Raw genomic sequence first — 17,833 nt, forward strand, 5'->3', positions numbered from 1 at the left:
TTATGCTCTCATATCATGAACTGCAAAATGACCCTGAGGATAGTCAGAGAAGCTCTCAACACACATGGGCTTTCCTGGAACCATATTAACAATGACAGCATCACCATATTTCAAGAATTTAGGACCATCTTCTATCTTCTTACCAGAAGGGCAATCAATCTTTTCTTTCAGCTTAGCAAACTTGCAAGCAATGTGAGCTATGTGACAATCCAGTATGGGGGCATAACCAGCACTGGTTTGGCCTGGATGGTTCAGGATAATTACCTGAACAGTGAAACCAGATGTTTCCATTGATGGATTATTTTTGCTGTCACTAGCAACATTGCCACGGGAACATCTTTGACAGACACGCTCTTGACATTGAAGCCCACATTGTCTCCAGAAAGAGCTTCACTCAGAGCTTCATGGACCATTTCAATGAACCGTACTTCAGTTGTGACATTGACTAGAGCAAAGGTGACCACCATGTGGGGCTTGAAAACACCAGTCTCCAATCAGCCCACAGGGACAGTACCAATATAAACAATTTTGTAGACATCCTGGAGGCTTGTCAATTGGACCACTTGGTGGCAGGATGCAATCTAAAGCTTCAAGCTGTGTGGATCTACTGACACTACCATCTTTACGGGTGACTTTCCATCTCTTGAACCAAGGCATATTAGATCTTGGCTCCAACATGTTGTCACCATTCCAACCAGAAATTGGCACAAATGCTACTGTGTCAGGGTTATAGCCAATTTTCTTAATGTAGGTGCTAACTTCCTTAATGATTTCCTTGTATCTCTTCTGACAGTAGGATGGCTCGATGGAATCCATTTTGTTAACACCAACAATTAGTTGTTTCACACCTAGTGTGTAGGCCAGAAGGGCATGCTCACAGGTCTGCCCATTCTTGGAGATAGATACCAGGTCAAATTCATCAACACAAGTGGCAATAATCAGTACAGCACAGTCAGCCTGAGATGTGCCTCTAATCATGTATTTGATAAAGTCTCTGTGTCCTGGGGCATCAATGATAGTCACTTAATACTTGCTAGTTTCAAATTTCTATAGGGAGATGTCAATGGTGATACCACACTCACACTCAGACTTCAGTTTATCCAAGACCCCAGCATTCTTGAAGAAACCCTTTCCCATCTCAGCAGCTTCTGCCTGTGTTCTGGCAGCAAACCCATTGCAAAAAAAAAAAAAAAAAAAAGGCAGCCCCAACACTTTTAAATGTCTTTTTGCATGGACTATGATCAATGCCTTTATCCAGAAGCCTTAAGTGCCTACACTAGTATCCTCAAATGGAAAAGCTTTCTGGCAGTTTTCTTCTCCCATAATGGGGAGTTTCATCTTATTTTCTTCTCATTCAAATCAAATTTTATTTATTTTGTCCTTTGTTGTCACCTATGGATTTCATTCTTTGAACCCATGAGACAAAAACCCAGACAGAAAATCAGTGAGGCCTACAGCCCACAGAAATTTCATTTTGTCTCCAGAAGTGGCGAACTGAGCCCTGTTCTCAAACTTCAATTTTATTCTCATGGGCAGAGTGGCTGGAAAGCAGGGTACAGGCCAGATCCCCTAAAGCTTCTCTACAGACCAAGCAGTTTTCTTGGGATTTTGTTTTTCTTTTCCTTTATCCCAGGGCTGGTGTCTCTGACCCACAGCAGGATGATTTGCAGCTGCCTTGGGCCAGGCTGAGAAGCAATACTCAGTCAGCATTGGATTGAAATGATTAAAAAAATTTTTTTAAATCCTTTTTTGGTGAGGATTTTATACTTGCACATTAGAGGCAGCAACTTTTTGCATCCAATTTAGTGTTTGGCTGTTTAGACTCATAATGTAATTGCATACATGCCTGTACATGCAGAATCTTTCACTTATTTTATCTGACAGATCAACTCCAACTGCAAGATTGTACAACAATTCAGAAAGCCATTCAAAGACCAGATTGTTACAGTAAAACATCATCGTTTTCTTAGACGGGTTTATATCCATAGGTATCCCATTCTACCAGGATCTTCACCAAGAAACAATCTATAGGATCAACACAGAATTGCCCACATCTGTTGAGAGCCACAGCCAAAGGGGCCCCAGCAAACTTCCAGCTGCCGGCTGATGATTGGCTCACAGCGGCCCCAGCAACATCTAGCTGCCCTGCCCTTCAGACTGCCAGCTGATGATTGGCTCACAGCGGCCCCAGCAACATCTAGCTGATTGGCTCCTCCACGGAGCTGGTCATTGGGCTGTTTCCCTGTCCTTTCAGACCACGGAGCTGCTCATTGGGGGACTTCTTTGGCTCCGCCCACACTACCCAGCCAATCGGCCTCAAGAGCAGGAGGATTGTGGGAGGTGGTGAGGTTGGTGTGGGGGAGAGGCTTGTGGAAGCCGGTGGTGGCAGTTGGGCTCTGAGGGTTTCTTTTCCTGAGGAGCTGTTTTGCTTGGCGTTTGTAGTTCTAAAAATAAAGTTAGTTTCTTTTGACAAGTGGCTCCTGAATTGTGCCCAGCCAGACTGCTGCATTTGGTGGCTCGCACGGGGAGCGACTGAGGGTAAGTAAACTGCTCGCCCCTAAGGGCAGGGCGAGAGGATGGGTAGCCATTCTAAGATTCCTCTTTTGTTTTGCTTCATTTTTGTTTTAAGTTGCCTGTCCCTGGAGATGAGTGAGACGGAAGAAAAACCGCTCACAACTGAGGAAAAACTATTTGCGTGTGAGGAACAGATAGGGAGAAAGGACGGATGCACATGTCAGGAGGATAGAAAGGCTGATATAATGAATTATTGTTCCAAATTTATTTCATTCTGTCTCGGTTTGGTTTGGTGTTATCTTGCTGGGTTGTATTATAGTAGAAATACGGGATCAGCAATTAGTAAAAAACAAACCGAAAGAGTGTTAAGTAAATTGTTAGAGCAAGGAGGCTTCCCAATAAAATCAAGAGCAGTCAGGGCATACGTTGATATAATACAAAAATATAGCCCATGGCTTTTTAAGGAGGAGTTGTTAGATATATCACAATGGAACCATCATGGTGAGGATTTAAAAAGAATAGAAAAGAACAACCCAGGGACTCTGCCAGTTGGCACATTGCCATTGTGGACGAAAGTATCTGGTTTGCTTAGTCCAAAGCCTTCAGATCAGACAAAGGTAGAGGAAGGAGAAGACATATTGATTCAAGTAAAAGAGGTCTCTCAAGTTAGTCAGAAAGAGGAAAAGATTCAAGTACAAGAGAAGGTCTTTCGAGCTAGTGAGACAGAGGAAGGAAGTTTAGAGCAGAAAAAGCCATCAGGGGAAAAGTTACAACAGGAGACTGCTAATAACACCTTTCTATCAGAGAGCGAAAGTCTCCAACCAACAGCACCACCTCTACAGGAGACTGCTACTAACAGCATTCTATCACCAGAGGGCATAAGTGTCCAATCAACAGCACCACCTCCATATGCTAAGAGACTCCCAACCCCCGCAGTTGATAGTTGGGATCCTGAGACAGGATCTCAAGTATGCCCTGTATTGAGGTAGGAGGGCAGCGAATTTACCAGGGTTTAAATTTCAAAACAGTGAAGGAGCTAAAAGAGGCTGTAACAACTTATGGTCCTCAAGCACCCTTCACTGTAAGCTTGGTCGAATCCATTACCAACTTAAACATGACACCAGTAGATTGGGCTAATATTTGTAAAGCTGTGCTAAATGGAGGACAATACCTGTTATGGAAGGTTGCCAATGAGGAATTTTGCAAGGAGACGGCTAGGCGAAATGCAGCAGCTGGTTATCCTCAGAGAAATCTAGATATGTTGTTAGGAAAGGGACCTTATGAGGATCGGCAGCAACAACTTGCATATGATCCTGGCGTATACTCACAAATTGCTGTAGAGGCGATTAGGGCATGGAAGACTTTACAAGGACATGGAGGTTTACAAGGTCAATTATCTAAGATAATACAAGGAGCTAATGAACCTTATGCTGAATTTGTAGATAGGCTTATTCAAACAGCTACCAGAGTTTTTGGGAATACAGAACAAGCAATGCCATTAATAAAACAACTGGCTTATGACCAAGCGAATTGTTGGTGCAGAGATATCATTAGACCATGGAAACAGGAAGATTTAAACACATATATTAAATTATGTAGAGACATTAATGAACAAGAGCAAGTCATGGCAGCTGCAGTAAAACAGGCTTTAGATGCCAGAGACATTAATGAACAAGGGCAAATTGTGGCAGCTGCAGTAAAACAGGCTTTAGATGCCAGAGACATTAATGAACAAGGGCAAATTGTGGCAGCTGCAGTAAAACAGGCTTTAGATTCCAGGCCAAGAACATGCTACAATTGTGAACAAACAGGACATTTTAAAAGGAATTGCCCCATAGGAGGAGGGTTTAACAAAACTAGGTATCAAAGGAGTAGAATACCGGGTATTTGCCCACGATGCCGTAGAGGGAGACATTGGGCTAATGAATGCCGTTCTCAAACCACCATAGAGGGTACTCCATTATATTGGGCTAATGAATGCCGGTATCAAACCACCATAGAGGGTACTCCATTATCAAAAAACGAACAAGGACAAGATGTTTATCCACAATATCGTGGACAAAGGCATCGGGCTCCGTTGCCAAAAAATGGACAGGGGGCCCCAATGCTCCGGGGCCCCAAACCACAAATATACGGAGCACTGGAGGAAACCAGCAACCCCAGCAACCCCATCAGGGTAGTGCCCAGGACATCAGATCCCTCATCAGACAAACCAGAGGGAGCGCAGGGTTGGACATCTGCGCCTCCGCCAAATCAGTACTAACTCCAGAGATGGGAGTTCAAATCATTCCCACAGGGGTGAAAGGACCTCTTCCCAAAGGAACAGTAGGCTTATTATTGGGACGCAGCTCTTCTACTCTAAAAGGACTTTTGATAAGTCCTGGGGTAATTGATCCCGATTATGAAGGTGAAATAAAAATTATAGCCAGTTCTCCAAAGGGTATATCAGTAATTTCACCAGGAGATAGAATAGCACAGTTACTAATAATACCAAGCCTACATGATAAATTTTCCAGTCATGCTGTAGAAAGAGGTTCCAAGGGATTAGGCTCCACAGGTGTAGATTGGGCTATGCTTTCTTTAAATTTAGATTCTCACCCCATGCTAAAACTAAATATTCAAGGACATGAATTTAATGGGCTACTGGATACAGGTGCAGACCTTAGCATTATCTCTCGTCAAGAATGGCCAAAACATTGGCCATTACAACAAGCCACTCAAACGCTTCGAGGCCTAGGAGTGGCGAATAATCCCGATAAAAGTGCAATGGTATTAGATTGGAAGGATCCTGAAGGATGTGAAGGAACTATACAGCCATATGTATTGGATCATCTTCCTGTAAATTTATGGGGACGAGATGTCTTAGATCAATTAGGTTTGACATTAACAAATAATATCAATCAAAATGCACCCACTATTATGGCTATATAAGGTTTTAGGAAAGGAAAACGATTAGAAAAAAAAGAACAAGGTATAGCAGCACCAATACAAATAAATCAAGGAACAGACAGACATGGGTTGGATTTTCACAAAGGGCCACTGAGACAATAAAAATTACCTGGAAATCAGAAAGACCAGTATGGGTTCCTCAGTGGCCCTTGACTAAAGAAAAGATACAAGTAGCCCATGATCTGGTCAAACAACAATTAGCGGAAGGACATATACAACCTTCTGTATCTCCCCATAATATTCCCATTTTTGTCATCAAAAAGAAATCTGGTAAATGGAGATTATTGCAAGATTTAAGAGCCATTAATAATGAAATGGTCATTATGGGACCTGCTCAATCGGGGATTCCTCAATTGTCTGCTTTGCCAAAAACTTGGTATGTTTTAGTTATAGATATTAAAGATTGTTTTTTTTCAATTCCAATTCATCCTGAGGATAGTCCACATTTTGCATTTACTATCCCTGCACTAAATCATGAAGGTCCTGATCAGAGATATGAATGGAAAATACTCCCTCAAGGGATGGCTAACAGCCCAACTATGTGTCAAATTTATGTTAACAAAGTAATCCAGCCACTTAGAAATCAAAATTCTGAGCTACAAATATTTCACTATATGGATGATATATTATTAGCACACAAAGCTAAAAACACATTGCTAGAATGTTATGCCACACTTACAAACTTATTAAAAAATTATAATCTAGAGATAGCAATAGATAAAGTACAATTAAATTTTCCAATTAATTATTTGGGAGTTCTATTATCCTCAACCATGGTCCGTCCACCAAAAATTCAAATACGAGTAGATCAACTCAAATCACTTAATGACTTTCAAAAGTTATTAGGAGACATAAATTGGATAAGGACTTATCTAGGTATTCCAACAGGAGAATTGGGACCTTTATTTGATATCCTAAAAGGTTCATCAGATCCAAATTCACCCCGAATGTTAACGCCTGAAGCAAGAAAGGCATTAAAAATCATTGAAACATATATGGAAAATATGCATTTGGATAGAATTGATATAAGTTTGCCTTTATTATTTATTGTACTACCAACAAAAAATATTCCTACAGGAGTATTTTGGCAAGAAGGTCCATTATTATGGATACATTTATCTTATTCTCCTAACACTATTCTTACTAGGTATCCTGAGGCTGTAGGACAATTGATACTCAAAGGAATAAAAACAGCAAAGGCAGTGTTTGGAATTTCTCCTAATAAAATTATTACTCCATATACTATGAATCAAATTGATGAATTAGCTAATGAGTTAAATACTTGGGCAATAATCATGTGCAAATCTAATGTTTCATTTGATAACCACTTACCATCTAATCCTTTATTGTCTTTTTGGTCATTGCATCCTGTAATTTTTCCAAAAATGACAAGAAAAACACCTATCATGAATGCTCCAAATATATTCACTGATGGGTCAAATAATGGTACAGCAGCAATAGTTACACCTGATCGAACTTTTACATTTTTAGTACCCAAACAATCAGCTCAAAAGGTAGAGCTTAATGCAGTATTACAAACTTTTGTGATGTTTAAAGATTCTGTATTTAATTTATTTTCTGATAGTCAGTATATAGTTAATGCTATAGTATCCCTTGAAGATGCTGGTAGGATTTCCCCTTCTTCTACTGTTTTCTCTTTGTTTTCCACTATACAAAGTTTAATCTGGGACAGAAAAGATCCATTCTTTATAGGACATATCAGGGCACATACAGGATTGCCTGGAGCCCTTAGTTTGGGCAATGATGTAGCAGATAAAACTACACATGACATACATATTTTCTCTACACTAGAAGAAGCTATAAATTTTCATAAAAGGTTCCATGTCAATGCTAATACTTTACAAAAGCGTTTTAAAATAACTAAGGAACAAGCTAGACAAATAATAAAACAATGTCAAAATTGTGTGACCTTTTTACCACAAGTTAATCTTGGAGTCAATCCTAGAGGATTGATACCTAACCATATTTGGCAGATGGACGTCACACACTTGCCAGAATTTGGAAAATTAAAATATTTGCATGTTACAGTTGATACTTCTTCTGGATTTTTGATGGGCTCCCTTCATGCCGGAGAAAAAACTAAAGATGTTATAGCTCATTGCTTACAAAATTTTGCCACTGTGGGCATTCCAAAACAGTTAAAAACAGATAATGCCCCTGGTTTTTTACGTTTACTTCTTTTAAACAATTTTGCTCATCATTTGGCATTACTCATATAACAGGAATCCCATACAATCCACAGGGACAAGGCATAGTTGAAAGAGCTCATCAAACTATTAAAATGTACTTATTAAAGCAAAAAGATGGAATTGGGAAGGGGTATATATTCCCCAAAGATAAACTTAAAATAACCCTTTTTACTCTAAACTTTTTAAATTTGGATTCATTAGGACTTAGTGCTGCAGAAAGGCATATGTGTCCAAAAAATGTACATAAGCCCAAGGTACTTTGGAAAGATATTCTAACAGGACAATGGAAAGGTCCTGACCCAGTAATTGTCTGGAGTCGGGGGTCTGTTTGTGTGTTTCCACAGGAAGAACAGCAGCCGATTTGGATTCCAGAGAGATTAACCAAGGTCCTGACCCAGTGATTGTCTGGAGTCGGGGGCCTGTTTGTATGTTTCCACAGGAAGAACAGCAGCCGATTTGGATTCCGGAGAGATTAACTAAAATCCTGACCCAGTGATTGTCTGGAGTCGGGGGTCTGTTTGTGTGTTTTCACAGGGAGAACAGCAGCCAATTTGGATTCCAGAGAGATTAACTAAAGCGAATTCTACAGACCAAAAAGAAGATGATTTGGCTCAAATCAATAACAGCTGATATCCAAAACTCCAATTTGGCTATCCTTACATCTGCGACAGAACCAGGATGCTTTTTTCAATATCTGTTTTATTATTGCCCTTTCCCATATCATGAAGTTCTATTTTGTTTTTTGAGCTCATACAGACCTAGGTTAATGTTTTGCTGATCAGTTCTATTTTTTTTTTTTGACTATAGAGTTTTTAAACATTGCAATGGAGATTTCACCTGTAAAAAGTTATAAGGCCTTTACTATTATGTTATGTGTTGCATGTATTATATTATGTGTGCACACTTGTGTTTTGTGTTATATGTTTGAATGTACGTATGTCCATATATCATATATGATGTGCGCTCATGAAAAAATGGATCCAAAATTTTTTTTTTATTTACGTGATTTAAATGGTTTAATTTAAATTGGGTAAATAACTGTTAAGAATTGTTTTAAGGGCTGGGGATGTGGCTCAAACGGTAGCGCGTTCGCCTGGCATGCGTGCGGCCCGGGTTCAATCCTCAGCACCACATACCAACAAAGATGTTGTGTCCGCCGAGAACTAAAAAATAAATATTAAAAAAAATTCTCTCTCTCTCTCTCTCTCTCTCTCTCTCTCTCTCTCTCTCTCTCCTCTCTCACTCTCTCTTTAAAAAAAAAAAGAATTGTTTTAATATGTAAACAAAAAAGGAGGTTAACAGATCTGTTTGTTTACTTTCACCTATCCTTTTCATTATATTTAATAATTCTTTTCAAGATAATGTAAATTGTTAAGAAAATTGTTTTCTTTTAGTGCCTTCTGGAATGTTACACAATTATTAATATTAACCATTATTGCCAAAATTCCTATCTTCATCCCAGTGCCGGTGAAGATAATGTAAATTGTTAAGAAAATTGTTTTCTTTTAGTGCCTTCTGGAATGTTACACAATGTTTTCTTTAGCCATTATTGCCAGAATTTCTATCTTCATCCCAGTGCCAGTGAAGACAATGTAAATTGTTAAGAAAATTGTTTTATTTTAGTATGTTCTGGAATGTTATATAATTTTTTCTTTAGCCATTATTGCCAGAATTCCTATCTTCATCCCTGTGCCGGTGAAGACAAAGATAAAACTAATCTACAGTTTTTGCAATAGCCATCACTGAACCGCTTACAGAACTTGCCTAAACTATGTGTCACTTGTATGCATTGTGAACTCACTTGTATGCATTGTGAACTATCTGTTGGTGCAGCGACTTGTGGTAGTGTTGGGGTATTTTTGCTGATGATGTCATAAGTGGTACAATTTTTCCAACAAGAGCTGTCAATTAGCTTGGTATATCTTCCTCCCTTCTGCTTGTCATGATCGTTCAGCTAAAATTTGGGGGCCAACAGAGGTGAGGCAAAGGACCTCACCCCCCGTGCTGGTACCTCTCCACAGGTGTGGCTGTATACTGGACCCGTAGTCAATGACGGGTAAGATCCAATTACAATGGTACCAACCTAAGACAGGAGGCTGACGCCCTGAGGTCAGCTCATCCGAAGACGGGTAAGGACCATATGTAGTATTGGACAACCTAAGGCAGGCACGGTCCCTAAGCCACATGCTTGTTTTTTAAACAGAGAGGGGGAGATGTTGAGAGCCACAGCCAAAGGGGCCCCAGCAAACTTCCAGCTGCCAGCAAACTTCCAGCTGCCGGCTGATGATTGGCTCACAGTGGCCCCAGCAACATCTAGCTGATTGGCTCCTCTGCGGTGATGTTCATTGGGCTGTTTCCCTGCCCTTCAGACTGCCAGCTGATGATTGGCTCACAGCGGCCCCAGCAACATCTAGCTGCCCTGCCCTTCAGACTGCCAGCTGATGATTGGCTCACAGCAGCCCCAGCAACATCTAGCTGATTGGCTCCTCCACAGAGCTGCTCATTGGGCTGTTTCCCTGCCCTTTCAGACCACGGAGCTGCTCATTGGGGGACTTCTTTGGCTCCGCCCACGCGACCCAGCCAATCGGCCTCAAGAGCAGGAGGATTGTGGGAGGTGGTGAGGTTGGTGTGGGGGAGAGGCTTGTGGAAGCCAGTGGTGGCAGTTGGGCTCTGAGGGTTTCTTTTCCTGAGGAGCTGTTGCATTGACTTTCCATTTTCTCAAAGTAGACCAAGATGGAGCAATCCATATGGTGCAGGGAAGGAAGGTGGGAATTCCCTGAAGCAAAAGGGATTTTGGCGTTTGTAGTTCTAAAAATAAAGTTAGTTTCTTTTGACAAGTGGCTCCTGAATTGTGCCCAGCCAGACTGCGGCACACATCTTAAAAGGACAGAAACAGATACAAATTAAAACAAAAACAAAAACATAGAGGCAGACAAACAGAGAGGATTCCCCACATTATGGCTGACAGACAGGAACCTTTAAAACAGACCACATAGGGGAAAATCTCCCCAAGTTCCCAACTCCCATTTAACAGCAATGCCACAGATATCTTCGGAGAGGGACCACATGATCCTACAAGGGGAACCAGATGTGTAAAATCAACCGTCTCGGTGTGCACATCTGGGGAGCTTATAGACTGGCCAAGGTATTGTGACTTCACTGCATTGACTTTCCATTTTCTCAAAGTAGACCAAGATGGAGCAATCCATATGGTGCAGGGAAGGAAGGTGGGAATTCCCTGAAGCAAAAGGGATTTTGGCAGCTGCTGGGACAGTCCATCAGTCCCTCTCTTTACTCACAGGGATAGCTCTGCTGGTTTGACCCAAGGCAACACTGTCTTCTAACTTTCCTGCAGTCAGCTTTCAAAAATTTTGCCTTGGGGTGGGGAGGGGGAAGGTGGGGGGCTGGGTTGTGGCTCAGCGGTAGAGCGCTCACTTTGCGTGAGGTACTGGGTTTGATTCTCAGCACCACATAAAAATAGAGAAATAAAGGTATTGTGTCCAACTATAACTAAAAATATTTTTTAAAAATTTGCCTTATGTCCTCAGCAGAGAAGTGCAGTTGCTTGCCCAAGAAAGCCAGAGTGGGGGCTGCTCTCAGGTCCCATCTGGGTGCCAATTTTGTTACTGAATGCTTGGCTCTTGTCCCCAGTGCCAAGTCATGCCAATTTAATAATGAAGACATGGTTTTGAGAAAAAAGGAAAACGAAGGTTTATTGCTTTGCTGGCAAAGGAGAAACACAGGGGGCTCCAGTCCCAGATGCTGTGGTTTGGTCCATCAGGGAAAACAGAGGGCTTTTAAAGAAGCTCTTCAAGGGCTGCATTCCAGGTGTGCTCTGGTAGGGGGTCACAGGGTGCCCTGATGGCGTGTTAGATATTCACTTCTTAGATCCTCTGGCAAATATCTCCTTCCTGTGGTGGGTGTGTTCAAGAAAAAGATAACTAAGGGAAGAAAACACCACCTCCCTAATCTTCTTGGGGAGATGTTGAGGGGAGAAGAGAGAGAAAAAAAAACATGTCTTTTTAAAAATAAGCCTCAGAGCAACTAAGTCTGTATTCAAAAGGCGAACCACTGCTTTGGCCCCTTCTGATGATGGGAAAAGGCCAATATAGTCTATCTGCCATTGCTGAAGAGGAACATCATCTGCCCCTTGGTGGCCATCCATTTGTCACGGGTAGTGCTGAGAGCAGGCAAGACAGTTCTGGTAGACAGCAGCAACATCAGATATATTTATGGGCCACCCTCAGCGTGTCACAGTTATCCACATAGTCTTTTGACCTAAGTGCTTTAATTTACAACGTAGTCAACTGGCAATTTTTTCTGCTGGGGTCTCCTAGCAGCTTACCTTTGCAGTTGGTCAGCTTCATCATATCCTGGAAATTGGAAAGGGCAACAAACAGTCACATGGTACATTGTGACAAATTTGGTTTGACTACAACACCATATATTCTCCCATAACAGTGTTCCCTACAGAGGCCTGCCATCAGTCATCTGCCATTGTCACCACGTTGTGCGTTCTCTAAGTATGGCCCAGCTGTCAGTGCAGAGAGTTAATGGCCCACTTTCCTGAGCAAGAACCATCCATACTGTTCACAATTCATCCCACTGGCTGCTGTGTCCTTGTCCCTTGTCAATTAGAGCCTCAGTCCCTGGGTGATAGGTTACAGCTCTCCACTCTGGGGGGTTCCATTTTCCTGATCCATCAGTATACCAGGCTGACTCTGGGAGTATTGAAGGATGGCCTTCTTGTACAGGTGAAGGGAGTAAAGGTATGTTTTCTGGCATGTCATCTTTTTTTGCTACATAGGTAACCGGTCCCAGGAACTGTCAAAGTTCTAAGCTGAGAGGTGAAGTACTGTCTATTCCTTACTGTTGAAGGTATTCAGCCCATTTCATAATGGGTGCTACCTGAGCTATCCCTGATTGTAGGGCCTTGACCACTGTTGTGGTAACAACCTTGAATTCTGCTTCTCTGGTGATGGACTCTATGGAAAGAAGGAGAACATAAGTGGCACACAGTTGTTTTCTAAGCTTTAACATTCCTCTGTCCCCTTCCATAACTGTGACCAAAATCCAATGGGGTCTTATGTACCTTAATCCATAAAAGCTATCTGGAGTTACATAAATGGTAAGCTCAGTAGGTTTTGATGTGTCTAGTGTCCCAAGGGCTTGTGCCTGTTTTATTGTTCATTTGGCTTGATTAAATGCCTCAGTATGCTGGTAAGTCCAGTTCCATACTGTACCCGCTACACAAATTATATATAGGTGTTGAGAGCAGGCCAGGCTCTGCTCCGAATTACTCTTTGATGTGTAGAATAAAGCAGTTTTCAGGCTATGCCAAAACCTGAGTTACTCCCTTTTAGTACATGTGCCAAGGTAGAACTGTTTGTACAGTAAACAGCCACCATCTGCCTGGCACTACCATAAGGCATAAACTAATAACTTACACATGCCAATGTATCAAACTAAATCAAGGAGCACCCTGACACGTGGACCTCCCAAATCATATCAGGAACACTAGACACGGGAGCTTATAAAACCTCACCAGATGAGAACCGTTCACTCAAGACCCATAAAAGGAGGATCCCCTTGAGACTGAATATGGTGGCATCTTGAGCCCCATCTTAATCACCTGATCACTCATCATGAGCCTTGCTCAGTAAAATCACCACAGTGACAAATCTCTGATTTCCTATCCTCATCAATCTTCATTCTCCTCCCTGTGATGACCACACATAGCCATTCCCAGCTGACGCACCAAACTGACACTATGAAACTGTCATCCATCTAAACCCTTTGCTTTGGACAACTCTGTGAAACTGGATTATTAAAATCCTTATCTGACCACGTATAGTGACTCTTTGTATTTCTCTCTCTCTCTTTTTACCTGTGCTCTGTAACCTTGTGGTTGCTTGAACCCTTTCTTAAACTTCCTGTGACCTATTTAAATCACTGTGTGAAGTATGTGTGTCTTGAATGTTATAGATATTAGAAAGATTAGAACAAAAGGACTTGGGTTTTCCCAGTTTATGATTACCAGGTTACCCACAAGTATTCAGTGAACCGCTGCTGATGAAAGTGGGATAGATAGCCTGTGAGCTTACTGTTATTTAGTAAACTCTGACATTGTGGAAAGACAAAAGTGTTTGGTTGTTATGTTAATGACATAGCAGGTTCACGACAATAGGGGTTGTAATAACTGAGCCAAATGAAGGATCAAAGCCCTCCAGTAACCCAGTAGTCCCACAAATTCTTTTATTTTTTTAATTTGTTTTAATTAGTTACATATGACAGTACAATGATCTTGACATATCATACATTTGAATCAGATGGGATATAATTTCTCATTTTTCTGAGTGTACAGGTTGCAGAATTACATTGGTCATGCAGTCACGTATGTTTGCTTTACTGTATTGGGAAGTGGAAATGCTTGAACTTTATTACAACCTGAGGTATATAACTTTTGTCTTACTTGACCAGTCAATATCCAAGAATTTTTTTTTCCTTTTGTATCAGGGATAGAACCTAGGGACTCTTAACCACTGAGCCATATCCCCAGCCTTTTTTTGTATTTTATAGAGAGACAGGGTCTTGCTGAGTTGCTTAGGGCTTCACCAATTAGCTATGGCCCTGAACTTTGTCAAGGTTTATGGTCCGTCTTTGCAAATGAGTCAAAGAATGGGGGTAGCCTTGGTGAGCACTGAAAAAGGATCAGATATGATCATTATGTGAACATTTTCACTAGTGAAGGTTTGTTATCATACCAGGACACAAGATGGGACAATGGAAATATCCTGAAGTAACACTGAAAACATCCATTGTGGGCCTTCCTATATGAAGGCAAATGAGGTTTTACTCTCAAGGACTTTATCTATGATAAAGAAGGGTAGCAAGATCCAGCACGCAGTGATATGTTCCCAATTGTGTACTACCTCTTCTAGAATATTGACTATATTAGGAACAGCTGCATAAGTGGAGGGATCACCTTATTTAATTTTCTATACCCTGCCGTCATAAAGCTAAGTTCTATCCTACTTTAAAAAAAAATTTTTTTGTAGTTGTAGACGGACATCATGCCTTTATTTTGTTACATTTTTATGTGGTGCTAAGAAACTAACCAAATGCCTTACACATGGCTAGGCAACTGCTACAGCCCCAACCCCCATCCTACTTTCTTATTGGCCACAGAGGAGAGTTAAAAGAGCTGTGGATTGGGTAAATTATGTTTACTTTAGCCAATTTGTATATGGGCTCTGATGTCTCTGATAGTTACCAGCCAGTGGATATTGATTGTTTAGTGGCGACAATTTGGCAGGATCACAGATAAAACCTCGAGGGCTGACATATGCTTAAATGGAACTTCCCTATGGTAGCTTGCAGGCATTTACCCCACAAGCTATCAACACCTATTATATTCAGGAACACTGGTAGAGGGTGGGTGACCGGTGTCCAAGCTACAGAGACAGCATTTTGGCTTGGACTCTCTTTGTCTTGGACTCTCACTGTTTACCACTTGTATCCATCAACAGCAGTTAACCTGCCTGAGAATTTATCAGGATTACCATATGTCAGTGTTCACTTAGCTCCCATGTTCACTGATGCTCTCTAATTTTTTTTTAAGAGAGAGAGAGAGAATTTTTTTAATATTTATTTTTTAATTTTCGGCGGACACAACATCTTTCTTTGTATGTGGTGCTGAGGATCGAACCTGGACCGAACGCATGCCAGGCGAGCACGCTACCGCTTGAGCCACATCCTCAGCCCCGCTCTCTAAATTTTTGGAAGACCAAAGTATTGCCAGTTTTATATATAGCCTCTAGTCCAAAGACATGGCTTGGGTCCCTGAATCTTGACCTTTTCCATAGTCATTCATACCCAAGGACTCAAAGACTTCTCAGGAGTAGTCATGGGCTCTGCTTTCATTACATCTCCTAATAGGAGAAGCTTGTTTCTGACTCTTTTTTACAGTAGGAATCCATTCTACCTTTCTGATTGCCTCCCCTTTTGTCTCCTTATTGAGAGGTAATGGCTGGAACCTTATCCTTTGGCAATTGTTTTTACAACTGTACCAAGGTGGGATTAGGTTATCTATTTTCCTTTCATCTACTCCTGCTGATACTAATTCTACCCACATCTGTTTATTGGAGACTCCGTGAGGTGCCAACTTGGGCTGGGTTTTATGGACTCCTACTTTCTGTCACAATCTTTCTGTCTTTCCTAGATCTGCTTTATCACATGCTACTTGCTGGAGGGCTGCCCTACTAACAGGGATAGATAATATTGACATGAGGGCACTATAACTGGATGGCAGGGCTGCATGTGACACTGTATCCTTCACTCTGGCAGTAAAAGCCACACTGTCTGGTCCTGGGAAAGGCTGCACATAGATAGCATATTTCATTCCCAGTTCTCACAAATAGCTCTGTGATTCTTCCATTGAGGCCCATAAAGCATAGAAATAGCTCCTGAATTTGGCCACATATTGTGAGTGGCAAGAAGAAGCCAAGCTAGTAATGACCCCTACTCTTCAATCAGTGTCCCTGATGTGCCACTGACATAAAGCAGAGTGAGCAGTTACTTAAGCCATCTTAGACAATTCTGTACCATTCAACATTATGCCATCTGCTCCAGTGTCCCACAGGTGGAGCAGCCATGCAGATACACTTCCTTTCATTTTTTGCCTGAACTTGGACCCCAGTTCTACCAGCTCTGCAGGAGTATATGGTCTCATGGGGGAATGTAAATCTCTCTGTGGAGCCAGGAGCAGATCTGGATTCAAACCTCAGCCTGCTTCTGCTGGGTCTTTAACTTTTGAACCATTACAGGTCTAGCTTCCACTATTGTTTTGTCCTCTACTGCCACTTCTGAATGACTGGCAATACTGGATTTCCTGAGTGGGTTCCACTGAAGGTCCCAGTTTTCACTAGTCACCAATGCCCTTCCCTGGACTCTGGGCCTGTGATTTCCCTCAGTTTAGCCTAATGGCAAGCCATGACCTGTAGACAGGTGTCTGTTCTAAATGCCTTGACAGAACATCCTTGCTGTCAACCTGTACAAAATGAGCCTCCTTCTAGTTCCTAACTCTTCCTATACTCCCTGGAGCTGAGCCTAAGTGGCTCCCAGAGTTTTCTCGCAGACTCCATGAGCTTTCACAACTCTGAAGTCAACTTGACAAGTTTCTCTTTGGCATCCTGTCCATTATGCCAATTTTTCAATCCCAGGGCTGCAAATGTCCCAGTGTATTGCTTTTCAATTCCAAAGAAAGAACTTGGAGGACTCAGCAGAAAAGATTTGGACATTTTATTACGTACCCATTCATTGGTGGTAGTGGGCCAGGATATCATTTGTGGAAGTGAGGCAAGCAAGGTAGTATAGAGGGACAGAGGGAATTGAGATATGCTGGCCTAATGACAATTTGTGTGTGTGTGTATGTGTGTGTGTGTTGTGGTGGGGATTGAATCCAGGAGTGCTCTACCACTGAGATACACTCCCATTCCTTTTTATTTAACTTAAATTTTTTAAATTCCCCAGAGTTCCTCTTTTATTTTTAAACTTTAGTTATTTTTTTATGTGGTGCTGAGGATCAAACCCAGTGCCTCACAGGTACTAGGCAAGAACTCTACATTGAGCCACAACCCCAGCCCTTTAATTTTGTTTTTGAGACAGGGTCTTACTAAGTTGCACAGGCTAGTCTCAAACTTGCAATCCTCCTGCCTCAGCCTTCTGAGGGGCTGTAATTACAGGCATGTACCACCACACCTGGCCCCAATGACAATCTTAACTGACTTCATGGGTTGCTCTGGAGCTAACTTGGGCCAGAAAAACCAGACCTTCATGCCCCAGCGTTGATTATGCAATGTTGGGATTGGGCCCACCTGGAAAAGGACATGAACTTGGATGAAGCAGCTGTAAGCAGATCCCTGGAAGATGTGACAGCTGATGATTCTGACAACACTCCTAACAGCATGTCAACACTCCTAACAGCATATCTCAGGTGTGGTGGCCACAGACCTTCATTGAGGAAGGATTTGGGAAATGTGTCCCCACGTCCATCACACAAAGGAAAGTAGAATCAACCCATCCTGGTGGCAGAGCCTCAGACTCAGAATGAAGCACTGAAAAATGTCTGAGTTATTTTGGTATTTTATAAATGCAATTAT

The 17,833-nt window shown here is 41.8% G+C and overlaps 1 pseudogene; it reads right to left on the minus strand.

The window, feature by feature from the left end:
* LOC113181702 (elongation factor 1-alpha 1 pseudogene) overlaps positions 1 to 17,833 on the minus strand; it is a 20,596-nt pseudogene continuing 2,763 nt past the window's right edge.

The sequence above is a fragment of the Urocitellus parryii genome, chromosome 4, assembly GCF_045843805.1.
Source record: "Urocitellus parryii isolate mUroPar1 chromosome 4, mUroPar1.hap1, whole genome shotgun sequence".
Taxonomy (NCBI): domain Eukaryota; kingdom Metazoa; phylum Chordata; class Mammalia; order Rodentia; family Sciuridae; genus Urocitellus; species Urocitellus parryii.